The 15,637-nt window shown below is 32.9% G+C and overlaps 1 long non-coding RNA gene and 1 pseudogene across 1 annotated transcript in view; one reads left to right on the top strand and one right to left on the bottom strand.

The window, feature by feature from the left end:
• LOC148754882 (uncharacterized) overlaps positions 1–15,637 on the top strand; it is a 525,297-nt gene that overhangs the window by 6,532 nt on the left and 503,128 nt on the right. The gene's annotated exons all lie outside the window — the stretch shown is intronic.
• Positions 3,016–3,542, bottom strand: LOC148754883 (large ribosomal subunit protein uL23 pseudogene; annotated as a pseudogene).

The following is a 15,637-nucleotide window of genomic DNA, read 5'->3' on the forward strand; positions in this document are numbered from 1 at the left end:
TCTAAAACATTTCTTTTTCTTTTGAGAGTTTGTGTCCGTGAATTTTTGAGTCACTATTTATGATTGTGTTCTTTCTCTGTTGAATTTCCTCTTCCTGAACTTAATCCATGAAGATGAAAGCAGGAGACATTCATAAATATTATGAGAGTCACTAAATTCAATTTCATAAATAAAATTTTCTGTTTTTCCAAGGAGCTCATTTTTCCCTATCATAAATTTCCCATTGTAATAATCTCTTGGTTCTACTGGCCAAGTAATATAGCTCCTCAGATGTAGTTCACTGTTCTAATCTCTTATATTCTTTCTTTTAAAGCAGAGCCAGAAGAAGCAAACTATTTTTTATTCCAAACAAATATTTTAACTTGTATCTGAAATGCTTTGATTGGTGAATGTGTTATGTGTATGGGTCTGTACAGTTTCTGTAATCACATGTGCCTTCTTCTGGATCAGTAGTGTGAAAACTTTCCTTTAAGGATTAGATAATAAATATTTTATACTTGTGGGACATAGGGTCTCTCTTGCAGCTTCTTAATTCTGTCTTTCAAACATGACAAAAGCCATAAACAAGTTACAAACAAATGGACCTGGCTATCTTCCAATAAGGTTTTACTGTCTGCTTGTGAACTGTACTTCACCAATCCATGTTCTAGATAATGAGAACATTGATATATTTTCTATTTTTGCTCGATTTTTTATGGTTTGTAACTTTTGACCACAAATATTCATGTAATGTCCAGAAATCACATCTCAAAATATTTGAAAGTTTTATTCTAATATTTCATGAAAATGCAAATGTATGTATATACTTATATTAAATATATTTATCATTTTTTGCTATTGGTATACATCACTCCTGTAATTATTAAGTTAAATTACATTGAAGTGTATATACTATTTTAATTTTGATCCACTACATTATATTTATATTTAATTTCAGAATTTAGAAATAAGCCAAAACTTGAAATGTTTATCTGTAATAGTTGTATAGAGACCCACATTTGATTTCACAGAAATATTATCTTCATATTTCCACATTCTATAATTTTATTGGTATGAGGACCAGTTTAATTCTTTGCTTTCTGTTATGTACGATCTCAGTCCTCTCGGGCTGCTATAATGCAAAACCATACACTGGGTCATTTATAAACAACAGAAAATTTTGTCTCACAGTTTTGGAGGCTGGGAAGTCCAAGATCTCGATGTCAGTATGGTCAGGTTTTCATGAGCGCTCTCTTTCAGGATGCAGATCGTTGACGTCTTGTATCCTGTGGAAAGAGGAAAAAAGAGCTCACTGGAGTTTCTTCTATAAGCCACTAATCTCATTCATGAGGTAGCTCCACCTTCATGGCCTCACTACATTCCAGTGGCCCCATCTCCTAATACCATCACATCAGGGGTTAGGATATAAACATCGGGATTTTAGAAGGACACAGATATTCAATCCATACATCCACCATTACCTTTGTCACCATCACTGCAAATGTCAACCTCTTGGAAAATCTTCTTAGTATTGTGAAAACAGTTTGACATCAGAGACTTCCTGGAAGAGACTGAGGGACCTTACACATCTGAGAACAATACTTTGAGAACTTCTCTTTAACATTATTCAAAAGAAATGCAAATATCGAAGCTCATTAAATGAAGATCAGTACTGAGTCCATGTTTTAGTCAGTAAACCAATGAAATAGAGCTGATTTCAGCTTCTTGGACTGATTTATTGAGAGCAAGCAGAGCAAATAAGATGTTAGTATTGTTATGAAAATAGTTGTTGCCTTGTGGACCCCCCCCCCCAAGGGTCTCAGGGATGCTGAAGCAGGGCGGGGGTGAGGGGGTCGCTGAACCATCCAATAGAACATACTGGATTCTCATATTCATTATAGGAATAGAGGCAATACGTTGTGGTCGGGTTGACTTTGAAGAGACGGCATTCTTTGCAAGGCAACTGCTTCAGTTGTGGTTATTAAGGGAGTCAGACAGTGGAAGGCTAGTTTCCTTAGGCAAAAGAAAAGGAGGCTCAGAGACACTCAGGTAAAACTTCATTTCCCTCTTCATAAACTTCAAAGATCTAAAATTCTAAAATTGTTTCTCTTAATGATTGTGGGTGTTTTTTTTTGTTTGTTTGTTATTTGTTTGTTTGTTTGTTTTTTTGTCTGTGGAAAATTTGTGTCACACAACATAATTTGTCTGTTTTTTGTGTGCTTATTTTAGGCTGTGTTAGAGTTACACATTGTGAATATAACCATTTCATTACTGACACTTTCATATATAATAGGGAACGTCCTTTCCTAGGAGGTGTCACTTAAGGACTAGTGTGAAAGGTAGTAAAATTGTCTTTGCTTCCTTGCTTAGTTGGGAAACAAAAATGTAAAAACAAATCTTTGTCATTACATCTGTGCTTCAGAATATACTGATAAAAATCAATACTATTACACATATTTTGTTAACAGTGTAAGAAAATTTTAAATCATTAAAGTTATTTTAACAAATTTAATGGCTGCTCATTGATATATGGATCAATAAAAACAACTGTACTATTGATTGAAACCATTTAGGTTTCCAATATTGATAATTCTGTTTCATTATTAACTAGCTTAGTATGTTGCAATGTAATGGCATGTTGTTTCTGTCTTAAATATTAATAGAAAAAACAGATTTTTTTTAGCTTTGCCTGAATTTTCATATTTTTAATACAGTAAAGTCCTATTTTACTTTGAATGATATTTCTTTTAGTTTATAAATTCCTTATACCTTTTTGAGATGTTTACTTTTCTTATTATGGGTAAGCCAAATACAACATATATTCTTTAAAAATAATTATGTAACTTAAAATGTTTATCTTATGACAATCTTTTTATAAGGTTTAATGCCTGAGATTAGTGTTGTTTTTATTATATTTTAAATAGAAGAAATGAGTATTATATTCTTTGGATATCAATTCATTTTACTTTATTTTATTTATTTATTTTTTTTACAGTGAAAAAAATTTATGGTTAGAACTAGCCAACTGGACTCGATTTAGATGATCCCAATTTTTTTGGCAACATCCAAGTATCATAGTCAGGAGCCAATTGAGCATAAATTCTCTCTCCATCAGGTCTGATCAGGGTGTTGACCTTGGCAACATCAATGTCACATAGCTTCTTCAAAGCCTGTTTGGTCTGGTGCTTGTTGACCTTGACATCCACAATGAACACAAGTGTACTGTTGTCTTCTGTCTTCTTCATGGCTCACTCAGTAGTTAGGGGGATCTTGATGATGACATAATGGTCACGCCTATTTCTCCTGGCACAATGGTCATGACTATTTCTCCTGGGGGTACTTTTCCGAGGATATTTGGGCTACCTTCAGAGCCATAGTGTCTTGGGCCTTTGGAAGGTGGGTGACCTACGGGTCTTCTCTCTTTTTTTTAAATTTTTTTTAATTTTTATTTTTGTTTTGTGGCTGTGGATGCCTTTCAGCTCTGCTTTATTTGCCTTCAAAGCCTTTGCTTTGGCTTCAGCTTTGGGAGGGGCAGGGGCTTCCTTCTTCTCTTTTGGCACCATCTTTGTGGAAAAAAAAAATCTATAAATGCATTTTAAAAACCTAAAATTTTTACATTGTACAAACAAAAATTGATATTATAATTCATTTTTGTATTGAATCTTCTCAATGATAAAGCTTAATTTACATTTTCTAACTCTGTTGATAAACATCAGTGTCCCATCCAGCATGACAAGAGCAGTGGGAAGTGAGAAGGACAGTGCAAGGTTAAGAAAGACAGTAGACAAGAGTAGAGTGCAATTGGAGCCAAGGAACTCAAGCCTCAAGGACTGAGCCCTGAATCGGGCCAATGCATGGCTTTTGTTAGTAATCATACAAGGAAGTAAAGTTTGATTTTTCCATGGTCCACGAGTCAGATGCCTGACTGGCTATTCTTCCCGAAAGTCCCCATTGTGCTCCAACACGTCCTGTGCCTTCACAGACATGCACAACCTCAGGGGATGGACTCACTACTGAAACAATCACATAAGCGAGCCTGACCAATATTATTCCATTGGTTCCCAGCTTTCCAGGACACTCCCTCAAGGAAGCTTTACCGATAACATTCCATTGGGTCTCAGCTTTCCGAGATACTTCCTTGTGATGTCATGGGGAAGGTGCCGGGAACAGATGGTTCGGCAGCTGTAAGGCAACACATTAGATGTGTTGTCATTAAATTTGCCAGTTGTTAGGTCTTCCTAGAAGTGTTTGTCAACAGTGATATCAGTATTAGGAGAAAAAAAAAGTCATTAAATTGCCAAATCTCAATACACAGAATGCTCAAAATAATTTACAAAACTTTATTTGTAAGTATTATATTTAAAAATAATTTATTTAATTTTGGCAAAATATGCATAACATAAAATTTACTACTTCAACCATTTTTAAGTGTACAGTTTAGTGGCATAAGTATATTTACATCATGTGTAACCATTATCATCATCCACTTACAGAACTTTATTATCTTGCAAAATTGAAACTTTTACTCATTAAACATTATCCTACCTCCAACCCCTAAACCACTGGCAACCTATGGATGTGACTACTCTAAGTAACTTGTAAGTAGAATCATACAATATTTATCCTTTAATGATGGACTTATTTTACTTAACATAATGTCTTCAAGGTACATCCATGTTGTAGCATATATCAGAATTTCCTTTATTTTTAAGGCTGAATAATAAATAATATTTTGCACAAATATTTTGCATTTATTGTGCCTAAAATAAGCACAATAAATAATATATATATATATATATATATATATATATATATATATATATATATGAATACACACACACACACACACACACACACATTTTATATACATTTTAAGAAAGGAAAATCTGTATTAAAATTGTAATAGTATATACCGATAACAAAATATAAAGACAAGTCATGTGTATACATTTTTTGGCACCCCTGTATACACACACACACACACACACACACACACACACACATACACACGCACACACACACACGCACTCACACACAGAGGGTACCAAAAAATGTATACACATTTTAAGAAAGGAAAAAAAAATCTATTAAAATTGTACTACTTAACAAATACTGATAACAAAAAATGAATACAAGTCATGTTTGACTTCTGCAATTACAAGAGGTGCTCAAAGTGGTTACCATCAGCATCCAGATACTTCTGATCATGGTGCACTACTGCTTGAGCAACGTTGACCGAAGTGTCCACTTGTATACATTTTTTGCCCCCACCACCACATACACACACTACATTTTGTTTATCCATTAATCGGTCAATGGAGACTTGGATTACTTTCACCTTTTGGCAGTTGTGAATAATGCTGCTATAAACGTGGATGTACAAATATTTGTTGATGTTCCTGTTTTCACTTCTTTTTGCTACATACCCAAAAGTGGAATTGTTGGATAATACAGCCATTTTATTTTAATTTTATTTTTTAAGTAACTGCCATACTATTTTCCATAGTGGCTGTACCTCTTTATCGTCCCACCAGCAGTGCACAAGGGTGTCAGTTTCTTCGCATCTATCCTGAAAAAGTCCCATGTACACTTGAGAAGTATGTGTATCCTGTTGTTGTTTGGTAGTATAATGTATGTTTCTATTAGATGTAGCTGGTTTATTGTGTTGCTCAAATCCTGTATTACTTTATGTCTGGTTGTCCTATCCATTATTGAAAGTGGTGTATTGAAGTTCCCATTTATTATTGTAGAACTGTCTACTTCTTTTAATTTTGTCAATTTTTGTTCCATGTATTTTGATGGTTTGTTATTAGATACATAAATGTTTATAGTTATTATATTTTCTTCTTGCAGTTTTGAAACTTTTACTAATGTATAATCTCCTTCTTTGTTTCTTGAGATCTTTTTTTAAATTCTTTTGATTTAAAGTATACTTTGCCTGATATTGATATAGCTACTCCTGCTCTATTTTAATTATTACTTGCATGGAATATCTTTTTCTATTCTTTCACTTTTAACTTATTTGTGTCTTTGGATCTGAAATTAATCTCTTGTAGACAGCAGGTAGTGGATCACATGTGTTTTTTTTTTAATCCATTCTTCTAATTTCTATCTTCTGTTTGGAGATTTTAAACCATTTAAAGTAATTCTGATACAGAGAGACCTCTTTCAAGCTGCTCCTTTTTTTTTCCTATATACCTTATAGATTTTTTTTTGTTCATAACTTTCTGCATTACTGTCTTCTTTTATGTTTAGTTGAGTGTTAATGTGAATTTTTAAGTTCTCTTCTCATTTCCTTTTGTGTATATCCTATAGCTATTTCTTTGTGGTTACCATAGGGATTATATTTAATATCCTGAAGTTATAACACATTTTTTGAATTTATACCAGCTTAACTTCAATAAGATACACAAATCCTGTTTCTATACAGCTCCATCTCTACCTCCTTTCATTTATTGATGCCACAAATTGCATCTTTATGTATCAAAAACATAAAGTAATAATTATTTTATGCCATATTTTCTTAAATTATGGAGAAGACCAAAAGTGGAGTAACAATCCAAAGCTAAAATTATACTAGTTTTTATAATTGTCTAAATACTTAACTTTACTAAAGATCTTTATTTCCTCACATAGCTTTGAGTTACTATTTACTATTCTTTCATTTCAACCTCAAGGACTACCTTTAGTGTTTCTTGCATGACAGATCTAATGGTAATGAACTCCCTCTACTTTTGTTTATCTGAGAATATTGTAATTTTGCCCTTCTATTTGAAGGACATTTTTGCCAGATACAGGATTTTGGGTTAACAGTTTTTCCCACCTTCAGCCCTTTGAATGTACCATCCCACTGCCTTATGGCTTTTAAAGTTTCTGATGAAAAATATGCTGAATATCTTATAGGGGATTTTTTTTTTTCTTTTTTGTAAATCATGAGATACTTCTCTCTTGATGCTTTTACAATTATGTCTCTGTTGTTAGCTTTCCATAGTTTAATTATAATGTGCCTCATCCTGAGTTCATTCTGCTTGGGGTTTGTTGTGCCTTCGTTTCTTTGAGTTCATTCTGCTTGGGGTTTGTTGAGATTCTTCAATGTTTATGTTCATATCATTTCTCAAATTTGGGAATTTGGGGCAGTCATTTTTCAGAATGATCTCTTCACTTTCTCTCTCTCTCTTCTCCTTCAGGGATTCATACAATGCATGCATTGGTCCACTTGTAGGTATCCCAAAGGTTCCCTAGGCTCTGTTCACTCTCTTTGAATAATTTTTCTTTTGTTTCTCAGACTTGATAATTTTAACTGTTTTGTCTTCAAGTTCATTAATTCTTTATTCTGCCTGCTTAAATCTACTTTTGAATTCCTCTAGAGAATTTTTAATTTCAATATTGTGCTTTTCGCTACAGAATTTATGTTTTGTTTATTTTTATGTATTTTATCTCTTTATGCATTTCCATTTTATTCATGCATTGTTGTGCTGACTCTCTCCATATCTTCTTTCAGTCCTTTGAACATCTTTAATACAGTTGCTTTAAATATGTGTCTATTAAGCCCATTGTCTGGTCTCACTCAGGGACAGTTTGTCTTTTTGTTTTTTCCTTGAATGGGTACTACTTTCTTCTTTGCATGCCTTGTGATTTTTTGTTGTTGTTGTTGAAACTGAACATTTGAATCTCTTAACGTGAATACTCTATAGATAGGATTCTACTTCTTCCCAAAGTTTGTGGCTTTTTTATTTTTATTTTTCTTAATTGTTGTGGGTGCCTCTGTGTCAGGGAAAAGGCTGAGGTATGTACTTAAGGTCTTCTGAGGTCTTTTATGAGCTTGCATGTTCACGAAATATTGGTTGCTTTGGATGTCTTAATCTTAAATGTCTAGCTCTAAAAAAGAAGAAAGAGAAAACTGAGGGGAATAAATAAGGTTGGCTCTTTAAATTCTGTGGAAGTTGCCTCATTCACAGGGATAGGGGCTTTCAAAAGTGACTACCTAATTCTGTGCCTGCACCTCTGTGATTGAAGCAGCAGTGATCAGAAAAAAGACCCCTGATTTTTGGAGGACAAGGTGCTTATTGGCCACTTGGGCTCTTGAAAGCTGTGTGCAAACTACTCCAAGAATGTCATGATCAATCAGTACTCAAACACTTTACAGCTAAGAAAAGGCCCTAAACAAATGGCTTCGTGGGTGAATTCTACCAAAAATTCAAAGGATTGATACCAGCCCTTCTTAAACTTTTTCATAAAATGTAAGAGGAAATATTCCGAAACTCATTTTATGACGTCAACAACACCCTGATTCCAAAGCCAGTCAGTGGTAACACAAGGAAAGGTAATTGCAGACCAATATTGCTCATGAATATATATGCAAAAATCCTTGATAGAAAGCGTAGCAAACCTAATTGAATAGCAGGTTAAAAGGATGATAGCCCAAGATTATGTGGTATTATCCCAGGGATGCAAAGATAGTTCAACATATAAATCAATTAATGTGATTGATCGCATGGTTGTATGAATCAATCAATAAATAATATTGCAAAATGCAACATCCTTTCATGATAAAAACTTGCAACAACAAAATACATATAGAATGAAATTATCTTCAATTCAATTAAATGTCATTTATGAAAACACTCAGCTAAAATCATAATCACTAGGAAATCATGAAAACCTTTTCCTCTAAAATGTGAAAGAAGACCATGATGCTCACTTTCACCAGTGTTCTTCAACATATTATTGGAAGTCCTAGCCAGAGCAATCATCCAAGAAAAAGAAATAAAAGGCATCCAAATCTGAAGGGAAGAATTAAAATTATCCTGTTTACAGATGGTATGATCACATACAAAGAAAATTCTAAAGACTCCACAAAACAATAGAATGAATAAATAATTCAGCAAGTTCAAGGATACAAAATCAACATATAAAAATCTTTGGCATTTCTATATTAACAATGAAATATTCACAATGTAAATTAAAAATAAAAATAATCCCATGTATATTATCAACAAAGAGAATAAAATACCTAGGGAATTTTCAGAATGGCTCAGGTATAGCAATGGTGAAAGAAAAGTTTAAGAGGGGAGAAGTAGACTCATGAATGAATCTAGAAGATAAAAAAAAAAAAAAACTAATTTTTTTCAGGGGAATCTTTCAGGTATTCCACAAGAGACATTTCCCCAAATGGGACTCACCTCTCTGTATGAAACATAGGAAGCACTCATTTAAACTTCCAAGTTCTGAGTTAAATCTGATGAACTGAATAATGATTACATTGAGAAATATGAAAAGTATTGTATTATCTGATAAACTACTCATTATACTTTTTCAGTAAACATAGTTTTCTAGAGAATGTTTTAAAGATATATTTTATTAAGAACCAATCATCAGGGGCCTGCCCAGTGGCTCAGGTGTTTGGAGCTCTGTGTCCTAACTCCGAAGGCTGCGGGTTGGATTCCCACATCGGCCAGTGGGCTTTCAAACACAAGGCTGCCAGTTCGATTCCTCAAGCCCCACAGGGGATGGTGGGCAGCGCCCCCTGCAACTAAAATTGAACATGGCACCTTGAGCTGAACTGCCGTTGAGCTCTTGGATGGCTCAGTTGGTTGGAGCGCGTCCTCTCTACCACAAGGTTGCCGGTTTGACTCTCACAAGGGATGGTTGGCTGTGCCTCCTGCAACTAGCAACGGCAACTGAACCTGGAGCTGAACTGCGCCCTCCATAACTAAGACTGAAAGGACAACAACTTGAAGCGGAACGGTACCCTCCACAACTAAGATTGAAAGGACAACAACTTGACTTGGAAAAAAGTTCTAGAAGTACACACTGTTCCCCAATAAAGTCCTGTTCCCCTTCCCCAATAAAATATTTAAAAAATAACAAATTATCATAATTTTTAATACCAAGTGGAACAATTTTTATTGTAGTTGATACCTTCCTTGGATGACTCAGTGTTTTCTGAATTTTAATTAAAGTATCTGCTCCAAAGGCATAACTCTGAACCTGTTTGTACATCAGATATAAATGTAAAACTAATGTGGGCTGTTCAAGGTTGTTTATTAAAACATTGTTTGTGATAGCAGAACAGTAGAAACAACCCCAATATCCATCAAAATGTTGAGATTAATTATAACACACATTTACAACGAAATATTCTGAATAGAGAAATAATCCTATGCCTCTTTATGTGCCAAGATTGAATATGCCAAATTATATATTGCCACAAAAAAAGCAAGATAGAAAATAAGCAAAATAATGTAAAAAATGGTGAAAAAGTTTATATATGTATGTTTCTGTGCATTGTTTGTATATGTATATGGTCTAGTTTCCTAAAAGGGTCATTACTGATTGACAGGAATAGGAAGGAGACTATATACTCTCTATATTCTCATCATTTTTTGAAGAATTTGAATCATATTAATGAATTAAATAATAATATCTAAAAAAATTGCAAATACTATGCTTTGGTTTATATATATCTTGATTTCATACGAGTCTTTAGGAGCAAACCTCTATATAGCTACACAGGAATTTTGTATCCTGGCACTTTCTCATGCAGCTAACATATGCCCTGAATAAAATCCAGAATAACATACATATAAAAAAGTTAAGAGTAATAGAAATATTTTACTTGGGAAATGAAAAGATAAAATGTGTCTGTAGTTCCTGATTAGAACATATTTTTAAGTATTAAATATTACTAATCAAGGAAGGTAATTCTGAATTCACCAAAATATTATACTACCTAATTATAAACTATGTGTAAAGTATTATAAACAAAATAGTTTTAAAAATGTAAATTTACTAATAACATATAGTCATTGAGGGATTTTTATGTCTACTGAAAACAAATTGAGATTTATTATTAAAATAGTTTTATTGTTTTCTTACACTATAAAAATGGTTTGTATCTGTCATAAAGACACAGTAATCCAAAAATACATAAAGGATAAAATAAAAATACCCATTACATTTGTAAGTTATTAATCTCCTAATTATTTGGTGAGCATTATTCTAGGTATCTTTCTTTGCAAACACACATTACACATATATACATATGTAAACCTCCATGTGATTTTGTTTACAGTGGTATTGAAGTATGAACATTTGACATCCTTTTACCTACTTATCGATGATTTGAAATTGTTCCATGTTAATAAATTTAGATAAAAATCATTATTTTAATGATTGCCTTATCCATTTTTAAATGTTTCTATATACGGCGATCCATTTAAGCAGTCTCCAACTGTTGGAATTCTATATTTTTTATATACTTTCTCTATTTTAAACTTTACAAAACAAACAACCCATTAAAATGTTGCTTTCTTTCTGATACCATGTCAGGATACATTAATAAGTATAAAGCAAGGTATATCAAATTATAATTCTGATCCATTAATATAGCATAAGTTTTGATATGAAGCTTTATCTTTAATTTTTAATTTTAGATTAGATGTACTCAATTATTACAAGAGTAATTTGGTAGACAGCATTCTAATTTTGATATTGTCATGTTCTTGAAAATTTTTTGTTGTTTATTTCTATTTTCATTCTGAATTCATAATAATTTTTATAGCAAAATAGCAGACGGGGTTTTGCAATTTTTTTCATGATTACAGGAACTGTGCACATACTTTAATTGCAGTATATGCGAGTCTTTACATTTCTATTTAAATGAGCTTGTTGGTTACTTAATCTTCTACTTTATTGCTCAATTAGTACATTGTTTCTTAATCAAAAATATAATAAAATCATAAACTCATACTCATGCAATGAAATATTTTGATACTGTTTTTTGTAGAAAAAGAAACAAGAACCCTAAAAACTTTGGTACATGCATAACATGCAATATTAAAAAGGCACACTGGAAAATTGTTCGTATTATACAACCTTGTTTTTGTATGTGTGCCCAAAAATGAATCAGATAGAGAACTGCACAGAGACAGCCAGGGATATATGGAGAACAACACCCCTTTGCTGTTCCTGAGATTTTAACAATTTAGCAGAGTATTGATGATTGCATGCATGTAAGCAAACTTTCTGGATCTAGGAAAAGATCCATCTGAAAGAATTAGAGGGAACAGTACTGGGTGGTCACACAGGACTGGGGTTAGTGCCTGTTTCCACTAGCCAGACTCAACCCTAATAATTCAAAGAGGCACTACATACTAATCAGATGGGTCTTGACTTAATTGTATACAATAACAAGTCCTAGACCGAGAACTACTTTGGTTTCACTTAACACATTACAAGCAAGACTCCAAATTATTAAAATTTCTAAGTAACTTAACTGTGCCAGAATAGAGCTCAAGAAAAAAAAAAAAAAGCACGAAAAACGTGTAATTCATAATGTCTGACATCCAGTAAAAGGTTAATGGGTATGCAAAGAAGGAGGAAATATGACCCTTAAGAAAAATAAATCCATAGAAAATAGCCCAAAGGTGATATGGATGTTAGAATTAATAGAAAAGATAATAAATGCATTATAATAGCTTTATGTATGCTTTCTGTTTAAAAAGATAAGTAGATACATAGAAGATAATTTTTTTGTAAGAGACCAAAATCAAACTAATAGAGGTCAAAATTGCAGTAACAGTTGAAAATACACTGGATGTGATTAACAGCAGATTAGACATAGCAGACAAAAAAAAATTCGTGTGCTTAGTAAGTAAACCAATAATTTTACTCTTAGATTTAAATCTCCCCAAAAATGTGCATATGTCCACCCAAAGATATGTACAGATATGCTCATATAGTAGTATTTATAACCCCCACATGGATAAAACCCAAATGCCCATAAATATTAAAGTGGGTCAATAAATAATGGTGCATTTATAAAATGGAAGAACACAGAGAAATGAAAGTGAACAAAAAATATTTCTACCAACACGAATCAATCTCACAATGTCATCAAAAGTATCCAGATTCAAAATAATACATACAGTATGATCTTATTTATATGAAGTTTGAAACAGGCAAACCACTTGATGGTAATAGAAATCACAATAGTGAACACGTTTAGGAGGGTAGTTGTTTTGAGAGGGCATAAATGGTAATCTGATGTGCTGGCAAAATTTTATTTCTTGATGTAATTGGTGGTTGTATGAGTGTGCTTACTGTGATGAAACTGGACTCTAGGGTATTTCTGGAGATGGGAGAGAGGGAAGAAAGCCCGTGTGTTCAATGAAATGAGAAGTTAGAGACTATGCTAGCACCAGGAATTGAAAACCCTCTTTTATTTCTCATAGGTCTTTTATTTGGATAATGCAGAAGACACTCGCTAGATACCCTTGAATTTTTATCAGTATTAAAATTTTTTTCAACCTACAGAAGGATAAAATATACTCCTGGGAAAAGAATATTGAGAGAATCTATGAAAATAAAGTTACTGACATTTTTCCAAAGTTTTTATTTCACCAATAATATTTTTATGTCATCTTTCCATATTATGCATTATTCATGTCTTTGGATACCTTCATATTTTACATAAAATATCAAATATCGTACTTCATATTGTTCCTACTGAAGAGTCAGTGTCATTCAAAATTGTTCAATGTCATATTTAGTTTGCTAGATTAAAAAAGGTGATTGTTAACTTCTGACAGGCCAGACTTCTGGGGGACAACTATTGCTTTAAACAACTAATTAAATTAATATCTACATCATTCTACATACATTTTTGGAACATGCCTATCAGCTCTTCTCTTTGAATTGCATTTGCTCAATTTATTATATTTCCTGGTATGATATGAATTGCAACTTTGGACTGACCTTTCTCCCTGTTTCTAAGGCTCTTGTGTCAATGCTGACAATACTTGACCCTACAGTTTCAGCACTCTGTGTGTTTTGTCTATATGTACATACTCTTCTAGCTCAGTCTTATATTAACCTTTCCTCTTTGAAAGAGGACTTTTGTGTCATTTTCCATATACAATTATGAGAAAGTATACTTTTCTTTTTTCCCCACAAATACAATATAATGTTAACCATGTCAGTGACATTGAATTGATTAATGAATTTCTCTAAAAGTTGATTGCCGTTATTTTTCAATACACCATTATCATGAAATTCTAACCACAAGTTATTATTAAGGAATTCATATACAACATATAATTATACATTTATTCCCCCCCCATCACCTTAACATACACAGGCATACATGGGAGAATACACATACACACATACACACTTGCACACACACACACACACACACACACACACACACACACACACACTTTATAAGAGTCCAGTTTAAATCTGCATGAAAATATTCTGGGTTTCTCCATCAGCATAAAATATACCTTTATATTTTGTTGAATGGAATGTTTCTGGAAAATAAAATTTGCACCTCTGATTCTGTTTAGATGATTACATAAAATCCTGAATGCCCCCAAGAATATTTTACTATTTTATATACATAATAAATAATTATAACTCGAAAGAAAGGAGTTGAATTTTCCTGTATAAATCGTGATCAACATTTGCTAAATGTGCTTTGTTGTTATACACAGTTACATAGAGTGGTGCTTCTAAGATTTTTTATACCGACAGCACCCTCAAAGATGACAAAGTTGTTGCTGGGGCAGTACTCTGTCTTGTGGAATTATTATGTGAGTTGGTATTGTTATCAAGGCCACAATTTTTTTTTTTTTTCCTAGTGACATCTCTTCCCTAAAACAAAAACAAAAACTTTTTTTTTTCAGTGACAAACTAAATATCCACTTGACCTAAAAGGGTGAGACCCATTTTCCTCCTCATCTCGTGTTTTTTTCTTTCTTCCATTAAATATAGTGGATATTTGAGCTAACATTCCTGAGCACCCCATCTTCAAAAGTTATCTATAAAATGGGCAATGTTTTCCCTGCTGGTGTTGTAAATTGTGTTTTACTCTTTATTTCTTATTAGGCAAAGGAAGATCATTAATATGGACATGTCTAAACCTAAGTGTTAATGAATTAACTAGTGTCTACATTCCAAAACATCAAATAATCAAGGCATCTTTGAATATTCCTTATGTAACATTTCATTTGTGGAAATGTGACAAAAGCACTATTAGGTGTAAGTTCTCTCTTTTGTACAGCATATCCATAGGATTGGATAAATACTGTACTTCAAAAGGAGAAACATAATATTAGAAACCCATCAGAAATAGTCATGTACTCTGTAGAATAGTGATAATATTTCTGTATTCTTCCTATTGAGTATCTTTTAGTGCCTACTGGCTTAGATGTATATTTGGAACATCTTGTAACCCTTGGCTTTCCTATTTTCTGCTCCTACCCTGCTTCATTCCTCTCCTTCCTCAAAATCCTCATTTAATGGAGGCCAAGCCCTCAGAGAATATCATACCTGGTTCTCTTTAAAGTAGGTTGGTGACTTTGCCTTTCAGTGCTTTTAAGATTAGCTTTAATACTAAAATTCTTTAGAATGGAGTGTCTCCAAGAAAAACAAAACTTGCTTCTACTTATTCTGATTATCTCATCAGAATAAAGTCTATGTGTTTCTAAACAAAGTGATCTTTCTCTATCTAAACAAGGATAAAAAGGAATAAAGAAGGGAGGTTGAAAACAGTGTGTGTATGACATGCTTGTTAGTCAAATGTCTGATTTATTTAGGGTTTCTGGTAACCTCTGAATCTCAATCAACATGCACTAAAAGAGCTTCTCATCAG

This window comes from Rhinolophus sinicus, chromosome 17 (genome assembly GCF_057876585.1).
Source record: "Rhinolophus sinicus isolate RSI-liver-muscle chromosome 17, RSI-T2T, whole genome shotgun sequence".
In the NCBI taxonomy this organism is placed as follows: Eukaryota; Metazoa; Chordata; class Mammalia; order Chiroptera; family Rhinolophidae; genus Rhinolophus; species Rhinolophus sinicus.